Source organism: Ixodes scapularis, unplaced genomic scaffold, assembly GCF_016920785.2.
Source record: "Ixodes scapularis isolate PalLabHiFi unplaced genomic scaffold, ASM1692078v2 PGA_scaffold6__148_contigs__length_123643588, whole genome shotgun sequence".
In the NCBI taxonomy this organism is placed as follows: domain Eukaryota; kingdom Metazoa; phylum Arthropoda; class Arachnida; order Ixodida; family Ixodidae; genus Ixodes; species Ixodes scapularis.
Genome location: NW_024609881.1, coordinates 73,324,351 through 73,344,764, shown reverse-complemented (window position 1 = coordinate 73,344,764; position 20,414 = coordinate 73,324,351).

The window sequence follows — 20,414 nt, the reverse complement described above, 5'->3', positions numbered from 1 at the left end:
ATGATACCCATGTACTTGAGTATTAGAAACGCCAAGTATGAAATTCATTCAGGGGTTCTTATGTTCCGAAAATTTTAGCATCATGTGTAGGAAAATCAGGATGTAATTCCGATTGTCTTCTAAGCATATTTGATTAGCTTTTAAACCTCTATTCATGTTGCAAGCAACCGCAGAAGAATATTATTGTGTGTTGCAAACCGAAAACAGGGCTGCTCTTTCTGCACAATATTACTGAGTGCAGATTAGTACCACCGAAAATTATGAACGACCTCGTCTGTTACTGCTAAGAGTTCGCATTGTCAATCCCGGGAATAAAGCCCATGCACTAGTTATTGAAGTCCTCTGAGCGGACCAATGAGAGCTCAAACAAACAGAATAAAAATTCTGGAACATAGCTCTTCATTCGTCCTCGTGAGCTTATCTGAACGTTAAAGTCTTCCTGAAAACTCACTCGTAAAAATACCTAATATTTTGGCAAAATATGAGAAAAAAAATGTTTGTTCCAGAACCTCAAATGACTACGAAGTACCGGGGACTGCTTGACTCAATAAATCATTAATAGTGCGCATGTGCATTGCTGACTTTGGCCTACTGTGACAAAACCTCTTTCCTGCTTAGTCACAAGAAACATTGCAAACCATATAGAAGTATAAGGTGTTAAAAAGGGCAAAAACTTACCCGAGGAAATCGACGACATGGTGGTGGGTCGAATCGTGGCGTAGATTCTTCTTCTTCTCGGCAAATCTAGCACTGCCCTTTGTTTCTTTGTCTTCTCCTCTGCTTAATTCTACTTCTTTCATTTTTACAAAAACTTACTCCGGAATCTACAAATACGAGGTAAAAAAATTGCTGCCCCCTCCCCCCAATAAAAAAAAATTAATAAAGAATTAAAAGAATATTTTTCTGGTGTGCTTGAAACTGAAACCATCTGACAGTACACTTATCCAGGTTGTCGCCTAAATTTATGCTTGCTAGTTATCTGAATCTTTATATGAAATCTTAGAAAACGCTTTTCGGTCCTCCACAATTGTTTGAACAGTTCGCGACAGAGCAAAACAAAATTACATGAGCTTCCTAACATCAAAACTTATGACGTGGAAGTCGCACTTTTGAATCATGACGACTGGTATTGGCGACGTGCGCGACCGAAAGCGTCGCTGTGATCGCCTTCCACGATTGGCCGAACGCTGACTATGACATCGGAAAAGGATTTATCATCGACGGAAATAAGAGGAATTAAAGAACTTCAATTTTGACGGTGTTGGCAGTGTTCCTTTGAGAGCGCAATGATTTCAAGCTTCCACCATGCTATTTACAAACACCATCGAACTTGATTTTTGCAAGGTAATGACGTCACAACGGGGAACCGTAGGAGTGCGCCACCAAAACATCTCGCCGCTAATGCTCTGTTACACCTTGTGTTGTACCGCAGCAAAGGCTATAAGCGCGAGCTCTTTGCTTTGGGGCAGATCTCGGCGGCACGAGCTCTCGTGCAGTAAGGGCAGCTGTCAACGCTATGAGCTCTCGCTTCCAGCCTTCGCTGTGGTACAACATAAGGTGAAACGGAGTATAGGAAGTATTCACTGGCGGCCATAGCTGTGTGCGCGACTGCTGAGCGCGTGGTGATGGCGAGCTTCCACAGTTCTTTTGTAACGTGCATTCCGCACCCTTAAGATTGCCGGTCTTAGCAGCCTATTAATGTGGGTTCGTTCTGAGCATGCGCTCTAAACAGCACCCACAAACATGGCGCCCAGTGAATACTCCTTATAGTTGCGTGTAGCACCAAGATGGCGGCGCCCACAACAATATCGGTGAACACAATGCCGATACTCTAACCGTAACTCATTTAGTGGCTCTAGCCGGAATGCAGATCGAAAGTAAAAAAAAATATAAAAAACAGGTTTTAGTAGACCGTTTTTCTTCAGCGCAAGAGCATTTCGAGCGCATTCGAAAAATTCGCGTGCGCAGCCCCGCAAGTAGACGCTTATAGACGCTTTACACACGCGCCAGATTACAGACGACATTGCCGACCTTCTACAAGGTGAAACAAGGAGACGGTAGGCTCTTTAAATCGACCGGAAAATTCGGTTTCTTAACCTATCGCGCTACGACTTTGTGCAGCGTTGCCCACAGATGGTGCATTTTTTTTTGTAAAATTTGCAAAGAGCGAACTTACCTGAGGAAAAAGTAAAGAAAGAAAAAGGCTTAGCTCCTATTTTAAACACAGCAAAGCTACCGGTCTTCAAACAACACAGCGCCGTTTCGCACGGGACACAAGAGATGGCGCAACGAACGCCGCCAACGAACGAGAATACGGCGCCGAGAGCCAGCGTCGCCAGCGTCTTTAGCAGACAATCTTTTCGACTCAAGCGACGCGCGTTCCGCAGGCGGCGACAGTCGCAGAAACAAAAAAGACAGGCGCGGTAACAGCAAGGAACTGCAGTTCCTTGTCTGCAAAAGGGCCGGCTCTCGGCGTCGTCTGCTCATTCGTTGGCGGCAGTTGGCGTCGCGACCGCTTGCGCCATCTCTTGTCTCCCGTGCGAAACGGCGCCGTGTTGTTTGAAGACCGGTGGCTTCGCTGTGTTTCCATAGGAGCTAAGCCTTTTTCTTTCTTTACTTTTTCCTCAAGTAAATTCGCTCTTTGCAAATTTTACAAAAAAAATTCACCATCTGTGGGCAACGCTGCACAAAGTCGTAGCGCGATAGGTTAAGAAACCAAATTTTCCAGTCGATTTAGAGAGCCTACCGTCTCCTTGTTTCACCCAGTATTGTCTTACCGAGATATCAAACCACTGAAGCGGGCTTTGTCGAGCCTCCACAAAGGCAAATGCTGGGGAAAAAGACACCGTCGTATCTAAAATGCCAGTAACCTGTCCTCCTGTGGTAATGATGGAGCTGAGCGAAAACAAAAACTGAAGGGCGGTTATGGCGGCGCCCACGCACAGCTGCTGTAAAGCGTCTATAGTAATAGTAACAAAAAAAAACAACTAAACATTAGCAGCAAGAGTGGAAGATGGGGTATTCACACGACACAGAAATCCCGAAGATCTCTCCCCGGCGCGCGCGCATCACGAGACGAATAGAGAGAGAGAGAGAGAGAATATCTTTATTAAAACAGAGAGTTTAGTCTGAGCTTTGCGCTCTAACAGGCTTCTCTGTGGTAGGGAAGGGGAGGGGGGCTTTTGCACATCACATAACCTGACGTTTTTGTCGCGGGATGCGCGTACCGTGGAGAAATCCCTGAGATTGTTCCCTCGTGTGAATACCTTTTTAAGGTAGTAAAAACGAAAGCGAGAATAATAAACATAAAAGAAGTGTGCGCATGCACCCCAAATAATATTAAGCTATAAAATATAAATATAATCGTTCCCATTTGAGGGCGAGCGAAGCCGAAGTTAGAAGCACGAGCATGTCGCTCTAAACGGTACTTGCACTGCATGAGCGCGCGTGCTGGGCAGGGACGCTGAAAGACCGGCGCTCGCTCTTGTAGCTTCTGCTGCACTCGAGTTAAAAGTGAAACGAAGTACCACGGCCACTCGATTAGGACTCCCCTTGGGAGCGGCCTGCCGTATGCCTCACTCCGCCGGTGAGAGCGATAGTTCTACTTTACCCCGCAGCGCCAGCCGTGGCACTCGTTATCGGTGAGAAATAGGGTGCCTGCATGTCTGTCTGTCTCAGGGTGAAGACATCCATTGTTGCACTGAATGTGCCAGCGCGTGACGCTCTCGCGCACTCGGTGCATGACTTGGGCGGTAAAATGGCGTCTATGCATTAGCCAAAGCTACGCGCTCGAGCTGAGTGACACCGGATTGCGCGCACTTCAAAAGGCATGAAAAACAATTGAGCGGAAAAATGGCTGAGATGTCACCACTCAAGCAAAAGCGCGTGTGTATGAAGGCACTCTAGTGAGAGATGGAATTCCTTTCGGGGGAGCATATCGAGGAACTCTATACTTCGTTTCACGTTAGTATGTACTTGTTAGCCGCGCGTGCTAAAAGCGCGAGATAGTTGCTTCGGAGGAAGCCACGGAGGCTGCATGAGCGCTCGTGCAGCGAGTGCTCCAGTCAAGGCAGTAAAGGCTAGCCGCTCGCGCTAGCACAGCGTTCCCAATTAGTCCATGCTAAGATAAGACGAAATATAGTGAGAGAGGAGCAGTACGCCCGGCCCGGCCCGGTGTGGCTATTTAGATTTTTTTTTCGTGAAGCCGCAAGTCTCAATTGAAACGAGTGCCAGATTGCATGAATGATGTGACAAATCTGTGTAGAATAAAAGCACATGATTCTTTCTGCAAAAAGCTCACTCAGCTGCAGGCTGCGCGTTAAAGCTCCATTCTTCTGGCAGTATGAGCGAATTGTCGTTTTCTTGTTCCCGTAACTGTTGCCCCGTTTCTATTACCACTGTAATATAGGAGTTATAGTTGGATATAGCTAGGGCCGTATGATTTCTGGTTTTAATCGATGCTTGAGCACGCGCGAGCTGTGTCATTTATTCATCTGTGAAGGACAATATAAACTCGGATTGCGCGTGCATAGTCTCAGCAATATGAACTTCATTGTTCACAAAAAACAGACCAAGGGAGTCATATAGTTCACAAGCGGAGTACGTTTCGGGAAAGAGGCTTCCGCTAAAGCCTCAATATATTCTCTAGTGGGCTGTTTAGGTCACCAGCCCAGTTTGCCAAAAAAGGTCTGAGGAGTTTTCTAAGAAAGAGCTCGCAGAGCTCTTCGCTGTGGTAGGGATCTCGGCAGTTAACATACCACATCAGCGGGCAGTCCATAAGGTGTGGAAGCACAGCGCTCGAGAGGACCTTGCAAGTCCTTCCACAACCACGAATCTCTGCCGACTGTAGAGCCCTCTCGACGAAGGTGCAGACGAGCTTGCACAGCCAGACAACTTCAGGTCGTGGATAGCTGAGTCCTCCTTGGTCAAGGCTAAACATTGACTGATATGCTCCGTCATGTGATGCATTTCCCTTAAGTTACGCTTGCATTCAGGACATGTCACCTGCAAAGTTTAGCGGGTTCTACACATTAGCCTTCCTTGCTTTCACTGAGAAATTCTTTGCTAGGTTGAATGTTTCAACAAATTACTTTGAAATTACGACAACTTCTACAAATAAAAATGGTCACCTTTTGATCGCAAACGAAGGCCAAGTAGCCAGCCATGTAAGTCAGTGGTGCGAACTCAAGTTCGGTAGGGACTTCATCGTACTTCATCAACTGCAGGATTTCCTGTTTCACGAGTGGAGTTTGCACATTTCATCGCCGTCTGGCACTCAGAACTAGAACGCGCATTTACATTTCCGGCAGCTTCCAAAATGCCAACACAAACCACACACACGAGCGCAGAGTGACTCTACGATATTAGAGAGTTTTAGTAGACCGTTTTCATTTTCCGCTCCGCTCTGAGGGTGCCAAACTGCGCATGCGCGGCCCGCTTCGCCGGAATGGAAAGCGGAGGTCCAAAAACGCGTTTTAGTAGAGCGTTTTTCTTCAGCGTAAGAGCGTTTTGAGCGGGTTCGAAAAATTTGCTTGCGTAGCCCCACAAGCATAGGTCGGCATTTTAAGTTGTCCTCACTCAAACTCACGATCACTATTTTTTCCTCAATCAGGACTCACGCCCACTCACGATCACGATTTATTCAAAATAGGATCATCACCCGGACTCACCCTCACGGCTCAACGCAAAACCAAAACTCACTCGCCGTCATCATCACGGTCGTCACGCTCACAGATCATGACGCTCATCACGCTCACAGGTCATCACGAATCATCAGACTCACAGGTCATCACACTCACAGTTCCTCACGGTCCTCACAATCACAGGTCATCACACTCACAGATCCTCACTGTCCTCATACTCACAGGTCATCACGGTCCTCACGGCACTCACACTCTCGGCTCCTCATGGTCCTCACACTCACAGGTCATCATGCTCATCACACTCACAGGTCCTCACACTCACAGCTCCTCACGGACCTCACACTCGCAGGTCCTCGCGGTCCTCACACTCACACAGGTCCTAACGGTCTTCACGGTCCTCACACAGGTCTTTACGCTCATCACACTCACAGGTCCTCACACTCACAGGTCATCACGCTTGCCGGTTGCTTTCTTTGTGCTTTTCTTTTGTTTCTCTCAAGCCTTTGGTTTGTCTTCGCGTGAGTCGTGCGGCGGGGAAACTTCTGAGCCACTAATCCCATTTGAAAGAAATGTACTATGTTAATGTTTATGCTCCGCACATTTCTACCAAATTTCGTAAACCTGGATGAATTACGAAAGAAACTAAATGCAAGCTGACGAAAGTGGGTGTGTTTAACTTTCGCCTGCTGACAAGGGCGGCGGAAAAACAGAAACGCGCCTTCCGACAGGTTACACAGACAACGTCGCAGTGATTAGAACATCGCCTCGCTGTGCATACCTCCGCTCATTTGTACATAGATAAAGAATTACTACATATATCACCTCCGTTTTGTTTTTTTGTGCCACCCACAGGTACTTCTACGGAAGTTTATGCAGAATGTATATATAGTAAACATATGGCATCGACCCTTTTTTTGTGTGTGTGTGAGGGGGGGGGGGGGGGGGGGGGAGGAGAACGGTTATATTAGGTAGGGTGGTTGCACGTGACGACGGTTTGAAATCTCGCCATAATCCCTGTTGACAGTGGTGTCCGTCAGTCGTATGCTATTCTATGAACAGAGGCCGCGGTGGCCGAGTTTTCTTCTCACTTGAGTTGCTTCTGCTTTTGTTGATCGACCGTGCTTGCCGGAGTAGGCTGCGATTTAAGGAGAATCATCGGCTGGCATTGTTTTTCAGTCATCTCGTCCTTTATAAAATACTGTCAGCATTCATTATCTTGTTACATGCAACCGTCCTTGAATTGATTTCGTTTGGATTGGTTTGACTTTGGCATGACTTTGCTTGGTTTTGTTTGGAGTGGTTTGGGGGTTTGCGGCCGTCCCTATGTGGTTCTTTGTCGCGCTCTCGATCATGTAGGGCGCGCCACTTTTCATGTGGTAAGCCGCGTCATTCTTGACGCGCAGTTTTATAATGGGCAATCAGTTCGTCGAACAAGGTTTCATAGACAGATTGTTTCATCGACACTGCGATGTTTCATCGGCAGATCGTTTCTTCGACATTTGTTTCATCGATGTTTCATCCGAAGATCGTTTCTTCGACATTCGATGCTCGACAGAGCTTATTACTCAGCCACCATATTACTACATTTCGTCGACAATTTTTTTGTTCGTTTTGTTTTACTCGTACGTCTAGACGACATTTCTCTTTCTCTCTCTTTCATCGACGCGGCGTTGGCTCTTTGACGTCATGCGTTCTGCGCGTGTTCGCAGCGCACTACGGTGTCCCCTTCGGACAGGGCGCAGGTGGCGCAAGCGCAAATGCTCCTCACTCTTTGTACGCATGCAGTGCAGTGTGCTGCGCGTGGTGTTGGCTGTGCGCTTACGTCGCTTACGTTGCTGGAGTGGTGCGTGCGGCGCGGCGGCCTTTTGCACACGTATGGCCGTTTGGCCTCGTGCTCGGCCTGTCTAGCGGATATTTGTTTACGTAAGGAGCGTGCCCTATATGGGGGGGGGGGGGGGGGGGGGGGGGGGAGCTGAGGCTCGGCGCTCGGCAGCCAGACGGTCGGACGTAATTGTTGCTTTCTGTCGTGCTTTTGGCCGCGTGCACACTTGACGCTCGCGAGATGCTGAATCATTCCAAACTTTTTCTAAAAGGAGTTTTTCTCGACGCAGTGGTGGCTTAGTATACCGCTCATTTTTGTAGCGTCATGTGAGGCTTATTTTGTGCCCAGTAATGCACGCGAAATTCCAAAACTGACGTTTTGCATTCTCGTCTCGCAAGTGTTCCGAAATAGGTAGTGACGTAGAGGTTAATCTGCCGGTTTCGGTAGTCTTTAAAAGTCCAATGAACGAGGTATTTGTATTGTTATAGAGTCGGAGCATAAGGAGTTTGAGCGAATACAGGGGCTGCTCCGATCGATCCAACATGGCGGAAAAGAGGGGGATAGATTTGCGACGCCCGTAGACCGGTAGCGTATAAATTAAACAAAGCGTACTGTTCTCTGTTTGTTTACGTGTACGAGACGACCATCGCTTCAACCAAGACCTACCGTGATGCTACAAATGAAGTGTTGAAGCCAGTCGAAGGCAAGCAATCTTGCCATAGTCAAGATATGTGTGCAAGTGTTCGACGTGAGCTCTCACGCTGGTGCAGCTGTCATCAAGTTTAACCGAATGTACTTGGGTCCAAAGAAAGGTGCACATCAACGATGTTGGCGCGTTGAAACTATGACGCGTACTTTATCTAAAACTAAACTTATCGGTCTGCCGCTACGAACATTTTCGTTGACGTTGCTTAGATGAAGTAACCATCCAGGCCTCGCATTAAACGGTGTAGCGAACTCATATGTTGTTCTAGTTAATAGTGCTAAAAAGCGGTTGGATGGAAAGTATGACAACTACATCATACTAGGGACGACTGAGGTCTTTATTCTGCGTTCTATGTATGGAAATATCGGTATCCTTGGTGTTATATTGCGATCAGCTGGTCGCCGATCGTCTTGTTTTTATGCATAATGTAAACAAGCCCCGGAAGCGCCAATCTCATTTCGATGTGCTTGTGCACCCCTACAAGCCTCCTTTTGGCTCTTGTGGAAAGCTTTATTGTAATAGCAATAGTCTCATCGGCCGTTCGAGTTGTATGTACCACGGTGATATCTGCTGTGTGTGATCTGCAAAATAAACAAGTCTATATTAAATGCCAGAAGGAGAACAAAGGTAAAGCTTTTTTAACTTTTTTTTCTTTTTACAAAAGAGGGCAAAGCTTCTGAAACAAAAGCAACCTAAGCTGATATTTGAGTGAATGAATGGCAAAAGGTGCTTATGCTAAGTGGTAGATGTACACAGTTCATTTTCTTTTGCCTCTGCATTGTAAATTGAAAGATATGTATCAGTAGAAGGCACGTGTCCTTTTGAAAATGTATTTTATTAGGGCAAAAATAGGTTTTCATACACAACCGAAGAGTTCGCAACACCATTTAATGCGAGGCCTGAATGGTTACATCATCTAAGCAACGTCAACGAAAATGTTTGTAGCCGCAGACCGATAAATTTAGGTTTAGATAAAGTATGCGTCATAGTTTCAGCCTCAAACGCCAAACATTGTTGATATGTACCTTTCTTGATTACAACTGCACCAACGTGAGAGAGCCCACGTCGTCGAACACTTGCAGCCATATCATGACTAGGGTATGGCAAGATTTCTTGCTTGAAGTGAAGATCATCTCGCTACGACTTGCTACGACCACACACCGCAGCGATGCAGGCGTCGAAGGGGTGCACCGCAGTCAGTCGCCATCACCCGACGCTGCTCGTTTGACATTCACGGCTTTCCGCCCAGGTGCTTCGTTTGTACTTGGAACCAAGTGTTATTTTCTGTGCTTGTGTCTGTGCTCAGTGGCTGGATATGGGCCTCAAGAGCAGTTCTTCAGGCTCAATAGCATTCGCCGAAGAGCTTGCGAAGAAAATGCCACCCAGGAAAGAAAAGCACGAAGACACAACGCACCAGCTTGGTGGACGTATGCACTGGTCGCGGAAACCAGGCCCTGCGGAGTACACACCAAATGCAAACTATCTATAAAAAAAACATTTTTAGGCTCAAATTGGCTTCTGCGGACTAAACGCCTGGACACTGCCTGTTAGTATGCCTTGTATATTCACCACTGTTTGTTGCGGCTTGAGACTGCCTTCCTGTAATGATGCAGAGGGGTCAACTGAACCTTGAAATAAACATATTTAAGCACATCTAGACACGATGTTCCTTAAAGCCAGATGGTCAGCGAAAAGGTGTGCCATTACCTAATTTGCCAACAGCACACCAATGGTCACAATCAAAACTCACCGAGTCAATGGGCAGTTTTCCACCGCATTATCGCCGTGTAATCACCCATTTGGTCCATTAAAAACCTTGAGGCTGTAGCCACTAGCACACCCATTCTAGATCTGGAGAGCTTATGCTGTAGACATGCATCATCACATGAGCATGTTTCTTATCAATCTTAAACATAAAACGCTAGTTATGCAACGAAATTCCCATATCATCACATTTTTTGCAAACTGAATGGTCCCACCTGTTACACGTTTAGCTTTGGAAGTAAACCAGTTCACAATACCACCAGTGGCATACATCGTGCCAAGCATTAGTGCCGCGTGTGGCAGCAAAATGTCCTAACTAGGGAAGCAAACCTAATCGATCGTGTTAACTAAAGAACCTAGATACGGGAGAAATTATCAATCAATCAAAGAAGGACCCTCGAAAGGGAAGTTTTCTCGCCGAACGAACATTACTTTTTATTGGGCGTTCCGCAATGTAAGGCCGAAGACATTCACTTCGTGATCTTTACAGAAGCATTTGCTTAGTAGTCGGTCGTGCGTGATAAAAACAAGAACAAAAACAAAGATGGATTAGAAACGCGATAGATTCGCCTTTGCACGGAGTACTTAATCTTAAAATCGTGTCAACATAAAGCGACTATGGCCCGCCATGCTAGCAGCTATCTTAAAATTTACCCGTGTAGTCGTCACACCCATGCACCAAACGAAAGCGTTGCTGCAAGCCCCTCCGCCGTCAACTTTGAGTCGCTGTTGGGTCTGAATAACTTCTCTATGAGGTCCATATCCAACCACTGAGCACATACACAAGCACAGGAAATAATACTCGGTTCCAAGTACAAGCGAAGAATCCGGGGCGGAAAGCGTTGCTGCAAGCCCCTCCGCCGTCAACTTTGAGTCGCTGTTGAGTCTGAAGAACTTCTCTATGAGGTCCATATCCAACCACTGAGCACATACGCAAGCACAGGAAATAATACTCGGTTCCAAGTACAAGCGAAGAATCCGGGGCGGAAAGCGTTGCTGCAAGCCCCTCCGCCGTCAACTTTGAGTCGCTGTTGAGTCTGAAGAACTTCTCTATGAGGTCCATATCCAACCACTGAGCACATACACAAGCACAGGAAATAATACTCGGTTCCAAGTACAAGCGAAGAATCCGGGGCGGAAAGCGTTGCTGCAAGCCCCTCCGCCGTCAACTTTGAGTCGCTGTTGGGTCTGAATAACTTCTCTATGAGGTCCATATCCAACCACTGAGCACATACGCAAGCACAGGAAATAATACTCGGTTCCAAGTACAAGCGAAGAATCCGGGGCGGAAAGCGTTGCTGCAAGCCCCTCCGCCGTCAACTTTGAGTCGCTGTTGGGTCTGAATAACTTCTCTATGAGGTCCATATCCAACCACTGAGCACATGCGCAAGCACAGGAAATAATACTCGGTTCCAAGTACAAGCGAAGAATCCGGGGCGGAAAGCGTTGCTGCAAGCCCCTCCGCCGTCAACTTTGAGTCGCTGTTGGGTCTCAATAACTTCTCTATGAGGTCCATATCCAACCACTGAGCACATACGCAAGCACAGGAAATAATACTCGGTTCCAAGTACAAGCGAAGAATCCGGGGCGGAAAGCGTCGCTGCAAGCCCCTCCGCCGTCAACTTTGAGTCGCTGTTGGGTCTGAATAACTTCTCTATGAGGTCCATATCCAACCACTGAGCACATACGCAAGCACAGGAAATAATACTCGGTTCCAAGTACAAGCGAAGAATCCGGGGCGGAAAGCGTTGCTGCAAGCCCCTCCGCCGTCAACTTTGAGTCGCTGTTGAGTCTGAATAACTTCTCTATGAGGTCCATATCCAACCACTGAGCACATACGCAAGCACAGGAAATAATACTCGGTTCCAAGTACAAGCGAAGAATCCGGGGCGGAAAGCGTTGCTGCAAGCCCCTCCGCCGTCAACTTTGAGTCGCTGTTGGGTCTGAATAACTTCTCTATGAGGTCCATATCCAACCACTGAGCACATACGCAAGCACAGGAAATAATACTCGGTTCCAAGTACAAGCGAAGAATCCGGGGCGGAAAGCGTTGCTGCAAGCCCCTCCGCCGTCAACTTTGAGTCGCTGTTGGGTCTGAATAACTTCTCTATGAGGTCCATATCCAACCACTGAGCACATACGCAAGCACAGGAAATAATACTCGGTTCCAAGTACAAGCGAAGAATCCGGGGCGGAAAGCGTTGCTGCAAGCCCCTCCGCCGTCAACTTTGAGTCGCTGTTGGGTCTGAATAACTTCTCTATGAGGTCCATATCCAACCACTGAGCACATACGCAAGCACAGGAAATAATACTCGGTTCCAAGTACAAGCGAAGAATCCGGGGCGGAAAGCGTTGCTGCAAGCCCCTCCGCCGTCAACTTTGAGTCGCTGTTGGGTCTGAATAACTTCTCTATGAGGTCCATATCCAACCACTGAGCACATACGCAAGCACAGGAAATAATACTCGGTTCCAAGTACAAGCGAAGAATCCGGGGCGGAAAGCGTTGCTGCAAGCCCCTCCGCCGTCAACTTTGAGTCGCTGTTGGGTCTGAATAACTTCTCTATGAGGTCCATATCCAACCACTGAGCACATACGCAAGCACAGGAAATAATACTCGGTTCCAAGTACAAGCGAAGAATCCGGGGCGGAAAGCGTTGCTGCAAGCCCCTCCGCCGTCAACTTTGAGTCGCTGTTGGGTCTGAATAACTTCTCTATGAGGTCCACATCCAACCACTGAGCACATACGCAAGCACAGGAAATAATACTCGGTTCCAAGTACAAGCGAAGAATCCGGGGCGGAAAGCGTTGCTGCAAGCCCCTCCGCCGTCAACTTTGAGTCGCTGTTGGGTCTGAATAACTTCTCTATGAGGTCCATATCCAACCACTGAGCACATACGCAAGCACAGGAAATAATACTCGGTTCCAAGTACAAGCGAAGAATCCGGGGCGGAAAGCGTTGCTGCAAGCCCCTCCGCCGTCAACTTTGAGTCGCTGTTGGGTCTGAATAACTTCTCTATGAGGTCCATATCCAACCACTGAGCACATACGCAAGCACAGGAAATAATACTCAGTTCCAAGTACAAGCGAAGAATCCGGGGCGGAAAGCGTTGCTGCAAGCCCCTCCGCCGTCAACTTTGAGTCGCTGTTGAGTCTGAAGAACTTCTCTATGAGGTCCATATCCAACCACTGAGCACATACACAAGCACAGGAAATAATACTCGGTTCCAAGTACAAGCGAAGAATCCGGGGCGGAAAGCGTTGCTGCAAGCCCCTCCGCCGTCAATTTTGAGTCGCTGTTGAGTCTGAAGAACTTCTCTATGAGGTTCATATCCAACCACTGAGCACATACGCAAGCACAGGAAATAATACTCGGTTCCAAGTACGAGCGAAGAATCCGGGGCGGAAAGCGTTGCTGCAAGCCCCTCCGCCGTCAACTTTGAGTAGCTGTTGGGTCTGAATAACTTCTCTATGAGGTCCATATCCAACCACTGAGCACATACGCAAGCACAGGAAATAATACTCAGTTCCAAGTACAAGCGAAGAATCCGGGGCGGAAAGCGTTGCTGCAAGCCCCTCCGCCGTCAACTTTGAGTCGCTGTTGAGTCTGAAGAACTTCTCTATGAGGTCCATATCCAACCACTGAGCACATACACAAGCACAGGAAATAATACTCGGTTCCAAGTACAAGCGAAGAATCCGGGGCGGAAAGCGTTGCTGCAAGCCCCTCCGCCGTCAACTTTGAGTCGCTGTTGGGTCTGAATAACTTCTCTATGAGGTCCATATCCAACCACTGAGCACATACGCAAGCACAGGAAATAATACTCGGTTCCAAGTACGAGCGAAGAATCCGGGGCGGAAAGCGTTGCTGCAAGCCCCTCCGCCGTCAACTTTGAGTAGCTGTTGGGTCTGAATAACTTCTCTATGAGGTCCATATCCAACCACTGAGCACATACACAAGCACAGGAAATAATACTCGGTTCCAAGTACAAGCGAAGAATCCGGGGCGGAAAGCGTTGCTGCAAGCCCCTCCGCCGTCAACTTTGAGTCGCTGTTGGGTCTGAATAACTTCTCTATGAGGTCCATATCCAACCACTGAGCACATACACAAGCACAGGAAATAATACTCGGTTCCAAGTACAAGCGAAGAATCCGGGGCGGAAAGCGCTGCTGCAAGCCCCTCCGCCGTCAACTTTGAGTCGCTGTTGAGTCTGAAGAACTTCTCTATGAGGTCCATATCCAACCACTGAGCACATACACAAGCACAGGAAATAATACTCGGTTCCAAGTACAAGCGAAGAATCCGGGGCGGAAAGCGTTGCTGCAAGCCCCTCCGCCGTCAACTTTGAGTCGCTGTTGGGTCTGAATAACTTCTCTATGAGGTCCATATCCAACCACTGAGCACATACGCAAGCACAGGAAATAATACTCGGTTCCAAGTACAAGCGAAGAATCCGGGGCGGAAAGCGTTGCTGCAAGCCCCTCCGCCGTCAACTTTGAGTCGCTGTTGGGTCTGAATAACTTCTCTATGAGGTCCATATCCAACCACTGAGCACATGCGCAAGCACAGGAAATAATACTCGGTTCCAAGTACAAGCGAAGAATCCGGGGCGGAAAGCGTTGCTGCAAGCCCCTCCGCCGTCAACTTTGAGTCGCTGTTGGGTCTGAATAACTTCTCTATGAGGTCCATATCCAACCACTGAGCACATACGCAAGCACAGGAAATAATACTCGGTTCCAAGTACAAGCGAAGAATCCGGGGCGGAAAGCGTTGCTGCAAGCCCCTCCGCCGTCAACTTTGAGTCGCTGTTGGGTCTGAATAACTTCTCTATGAGGTCCATATCCAACCACTGAGCACATACGCAAGCACAGGAAATAATACTCGGTTCCAAGTACAAGCGAAGAATCCGGGGCGGAAAGCGTTGCTGCAAGCCCCTCCGCCGTCAACTTTGAGTCGCTGTTGAGTCTGAATAACTTCTCTATGAGGTCCATATCCAACCACTGAGCACATACGCAAGCACAGGAAATAAGACTCGGTTCCAAGTACAAGCGAAGAATCCGGGGCGGAAAGCGTTGCTGCAAGCCCCTCCGCCGTCAACTTTGAGTCGCTGTTGGGTCTGAATAACTTCTCTATGAGGTCCATATCCAACCACTGAGCACATACGCAAGCACAGGAAATAATACTCGGTTCCAAGTACAAGCGAAGAATCCGGGGCGGAAAGCGTTGCTGCAAGCCCCTCCGCCGTCAACTTTGAGTCGCTGTTGGGTCTGAATAACTTCTCTATGAGGTCCATATCCAACCACTGAGCACATACGCAAGCACAGGAAATAATACTCGGTTCCAAGTACAAGCGAAGAATCCGGGGCGGAAAGCGTTGCTGCAAGCCCCTCCGCCGTCAACTTTGAGTCGCTGTTGGGTCTGAATAACTTCTCTATGAGGTCCATATCCAACCACTGAGCACATACGCAAGCACAGGAAATAATACTCGGTTCCAAGTACAAGCGAAGAATCCGGGGCGGAAAGCGTTGCTGCAAGCCCCTCCGCCGTCAACTTTGAGTCGCTGTTGGGTCTGAATAACTTCTCTATGAGGTCCATATCCAACCACTGAGCACATACGCAAGCACAGGAAATAATACTCGGTTCCAAGTACAAGCGAAGAATCCGGGGCGGAAAGCGTTGCTGCAAGCCCCTCCGCCGTCAACTTTGAGTCGCTGTTGGGTCTGAATAACTTCTCTATGAGGTCCATATCCAACCACTGAGCACATACGCAAGCACAGGAAATAATACTCGGTTCCAAGTACAAGCGAAGAATCCGGGGCGGAAAGCGTTGCTGCAAGCCCCTCCGCCGTCAACTTTGAGTCGCTGTTGGGTCTGAATAACTTCTCTATGAGGTCCATATCCAACCACTGAGCACATACGCAAGCACAGGAAATAATACTCGGTTCCAAGTACAAGCGAAGAATCCGGGGCGGAAAGCCCTGAATGCCTAACGATCTGCGTTGGGCGACGGCGACTGACTGCGTAGTACACAGGTTGCGCTCCTTCGACCTCTGCATCGCTGCGGCGGGTGGTCGTAGCTAGTCGTAGCAGATCGTGTCAGCTCTGTTGCTCGTACCGGAACACTAGAGCCGTGTAATATTCTTGCTGCCAAAGTTTATAAGCCTACGTTCGTGGCCAACGCATTTACACAAAGCCAACGCCCAGCTAACCTATCCCCCTCTTTCTCTTTCGGCGACCGGCCGCCAGGGTGGTGACATCGTCGCTGAAACTCCTCAATCGTCTACGTCGTCTTCTTTGCCATAGGGCAGCTGACCGATTCTACGTGCGTGAGCTCTCGCTGGAAGCGTAATCCTATTTATATAGTGCTCATCCGTGTGTACTGTAGTGAATATTTCAGGCCCAACATATCAATAGTTTATTGTTATTAACCAGGAAAGCGCAATATCTGTAAACACCCCCCGACAAAGAAAGAAAACGAGAGCTCGCCGTTCGCTTTGACCAACGTTGGCTTTTACCAATAGACCGATCTGACCAACCGTCTAGAGCGTGTGTGACGCAGCCATAGTTGTACTTCACAGGAGGCAGCGGTAGTGCACGAGACGGCTCGTCTCGTGAACTACCGTGGCGTTTACCCTCGTGCAGAATGACCACAGCTCCCGCAATTCATTGCGACAGAGGAGTCATTGCGAAACTGGCGATGAGGTCGGTCTATTATCCCAAGCCCGGTTCACAAATCTGCGTTTCGAGCAACAGAAACGACAAAAACAACACGAACGACATGACAAAGGGGACGATTATGTTCGTATTGTCACGAGTGGTGACCAAACAAAGAACAGGAAATAAACAGAAAGAAATAAACGTTTAATGTGGCGAACTTGTGCCAAAAAATAAAGAAGGAAACAGAAGAAAGCAGAGCGTCGCGGGCGTCGAAGTCGGCGTGTCAGCAGAATTGAGCGCTGGGGCGAGACTGACTCGACAAGGTCGCGGGCGGCCTCTTATCTAGAGTGCGCCGCTATCTCGAAGATTCGGCGAAAGCGGTTCGAGCGTCGCGTGATCGGGGCGAGAATGAACACGCACTTTCTAGAAAACAAAAGCAGGGATAAATGATAGAAGTTACGTGCGGTACATGAATAAACGGGAACTTTCTGGAGGACCGTGACCGAGCGTTGCTTTCTCAGCCTTGCGCGCGGCATTACTCCCCCCTTTAAAAGTGCATCGCCCCGATGCAGTGTAAAACAAATCAAAATAAAAAAGAACGATAAACTAAAGAGTCTTTTGGAGCACAAAAGGTCCACAGTCCTATCGAGCGTAGTACGGCTTCAGGCGCACGACGTGGACGACCTCAGGTCGTGGTGGGCGGCGTGACGATGTTCGTGTTCCGTCGGGCATCACCTCGTAGTTCAGCTCGCCGAGACGACGAAGTACCTTGTATGGTCCAAAGTACCGTTTCAGCAGTTTCTCACTGAGGCCGCGGCGACGGATCGGTGTCCACACCCACACCCTGTCTCCGGGTTGGAAGTGGACGTCCCGATGACGAAGGTTGTAGCGGCCAGTGTCGACACGTTGTTGAGCCTGAATCCGAAGTCTGGCGAGCTGACGGACTTCTTCTGCCCTTTGGGCAACCACCTGGGCGTCGTCGCTTGCATCGACAGCCGCTTCGTGGGGTAACATAGCGTCCAGCATTGTCGTTACCTTGCGCCCATGCACCAGCTGGAAAGGGGTGAATCCAGTGGTCTCTTGAACCGCCGTATTGTAGGCGAACGTGACGTAGGGCAGCACCTCGTCCCACGTCTTGTGCTCTACGTCGACGTACATAGAGATCATATCGGCGATTGTCTTGTTGAGTCGCTCGGTCAGTCCGTTGGTCTGCGGGTGGTATGCTGTGGTTCGACGATGGCCGGTGCCACTGAGACGAAGGATCTCTTGCGTCAGCTGGGCCATGAACGAAGATCCGCGATCTGTAATCAGAACCTCGGGAGCGCCGTGCCGGAGGACGATGGACTCGATGAAAAACTTGGCGACTTCCACAGCAGTCCCTGAAGGAAGAGCTTTCGTTTCGGCGTACCGCGTGAGATAATCTGTGGCGACGATGATCCAGCGGTTCCCCGACGTCGAAGGCGGAAAAGGACCAAGTAGATCCATTCCGATCTGCTGGAAGGGTGTAGTTGGAGGAGAAATGGGCTGCAGAAGTCCGGCCGGCCTCGTCGGCGGTTTCTTGCGTCGCTGGCACTCGTGGCATGATCGTGTGTATAGGTGGACGGTCTTGGGGAGCTTCGGCCAGTAATACTTTTCACGAATACGGGCCAGTGTCCGGCTGTAACCAAGGTGTCCGGATGTCGGGTCGTCGTGGCAGGCTTGGAAGATCTCCTCTCGAAGGTCACTCGGGATTACCAGCAACCAAGGTGTGTTGTTGTTGCCGAAGTTCTCTTTGTAGAGTACACCTTGTCGGATGGCGAAGGTCGGCAGTACTCGTGAGAAGACACGTGGCACGGTACTCCTGCCCCCCTCCAGGTGCTCGATTAATGCGCGCAGCTCAGGATCGTCCCGTTGACGTCGTGCCATATCGTCGGTGTTCACTGCTCCTAGAAAGCACTCGTCGTCATTGTCGTCGCTGCAGCCGGAAGGGGTTTCGACGGGGGCTCTGGACAGGCAGTCGGCGTCGCTGTGCTTGCGGCCTGACTTATAAACCACTGTCATGTTGAACTCTTGTAGTCGAAGACTCCACCGAGCGAGGCGTCCTGACGGGTCCTTCAGCTTCGCAAGCCAGCAGAGCGAGTGGTGGTCCGTGACTACACGGAACGGGCTGCCGTACAAGCACGGCAATGAGTAATGCCGCGCGCAAGGCTGAGAAAGCAACGCTCGGTCACGGTCCTCCAGAAAGTTCCCGTTTATTCATGTACCGCACGTAACTTCTATCATTTATCCCTGCTTTTGTTTTCTAGAAAGTGCGTGTTCATTCTCGCCCCGATCACGCGACGCTCGAACCGCTTTCGCCGAATCTTCGAGATAGCGGCGCACTCTAGATAAGAGGCCGCCCGCGACCTTGTCGAGTCAGTCTCGCCCCAGCGCTCAATTCTGCTGACACGCCGACTTCGACGCCCGCGACGCTCTGCTTTCTTCTGTTTCCTTCTTTATTTTTTGGCACAAGTTCGCCACATTAAACGTTTATTTCTTTCTGTTTATTTCCTGTTCTTTGTTTGGTCACCACTCGTGACATTTTCTCGAAGATTCGGCGAAAGCGGTTCGAGCGTCGCGTGATCGGGGCGAGAATGAACACGCACTTTCTAGAAAACAAAAGCAGGGATAAATGATAGAAGTTACGTGCGGTACATGAATAAACGGGAACTTTCTGGAGGACCGTGACCGAGCGTTGCTTTCTCAGCCTTGCGCGCGGCAGTATTACAGGGCGTGACAGATAATGCAATGAGCAGCTTTGTCAAGCAATCATGTGTCACGGTTGTCCCGGTGTCATGTCGTTCGTGTCGTTTCTGTCGTTCCTGTAGCTCGGAACGCAGATGCGTGAACCGGCCTTTACGAGCCTACTCTGACGGTACGCTTGAACGTCACGGAAAATCGGTCTTCTCGCCTTTTCGAGGTGTCACCACGGGTAGAAATACTATCGGGGTATTAAGTGATTTGTTCGGCACACAAGCGTCACTACAGGTTATGACTCTGACAACATTGCCTGAATCCTATTTTAATTGCAAAATAAAATATTGAAGGTGTCTTCCCGGACACAATGTCCGCCCATATCAAAATCGAACTTGGCGGTTTTTTAAATACAATATTTAGCATTATTTCGCACATTAAATGGGTCATGAAACGCTTTTCCAACTTTTTCCCGTTTAGCTTTCCTCCTCAACTCATAAATCGCGCATTCCACCAAATAGTTAAAGAAGACGAAAAGGGGGAGTCCCCTCTTGCTCGCACTCTCGTTTGTGTAATCCCCGGACACATCCATTCTCCCCCTAGAAGATTAGCCCGTCGCTCGAAATTCAGACAAAAGTTGCTTTCCCCACCCCGTTCATTCCGAAGCTGACAGTGCTGTTGAAGCTACGTGCTCGTTGGGCCAGCCACACTTGCCACGTGAGCGTGGCAAATGTGGCTGCAGAGAACGAAGTCAGGTGATGAAAGGGAGGCGGCTGATTGGTCTGGCAAGCGCGCAGCTTCCACCACAATGTCAGCTTAGGGGTGAAGGGAATAAGTGAGGTCCGGTTGCGTGTGACGTCAGTTTGCACCCGACGACGCGCTTTTGGGACCGCGGATGTATCACAGCGAAAAGGCAGAGAGGTTGCGAAAAGGAGGAGGTACGAAATAGTCCGCTCTGTTTTCAAATTTTCGCACTGAAAGTCAGACTTTTGACTTTCTACCTTTTTTCTTTTGGTCCACTGAACGATGTGCTATTAGTAAAATCCTAATCTAAAATGATTTATCCCAACCCAAAAATCGTTTCTGGGCCCTTTAAGTTCCCGGATCTCTCTC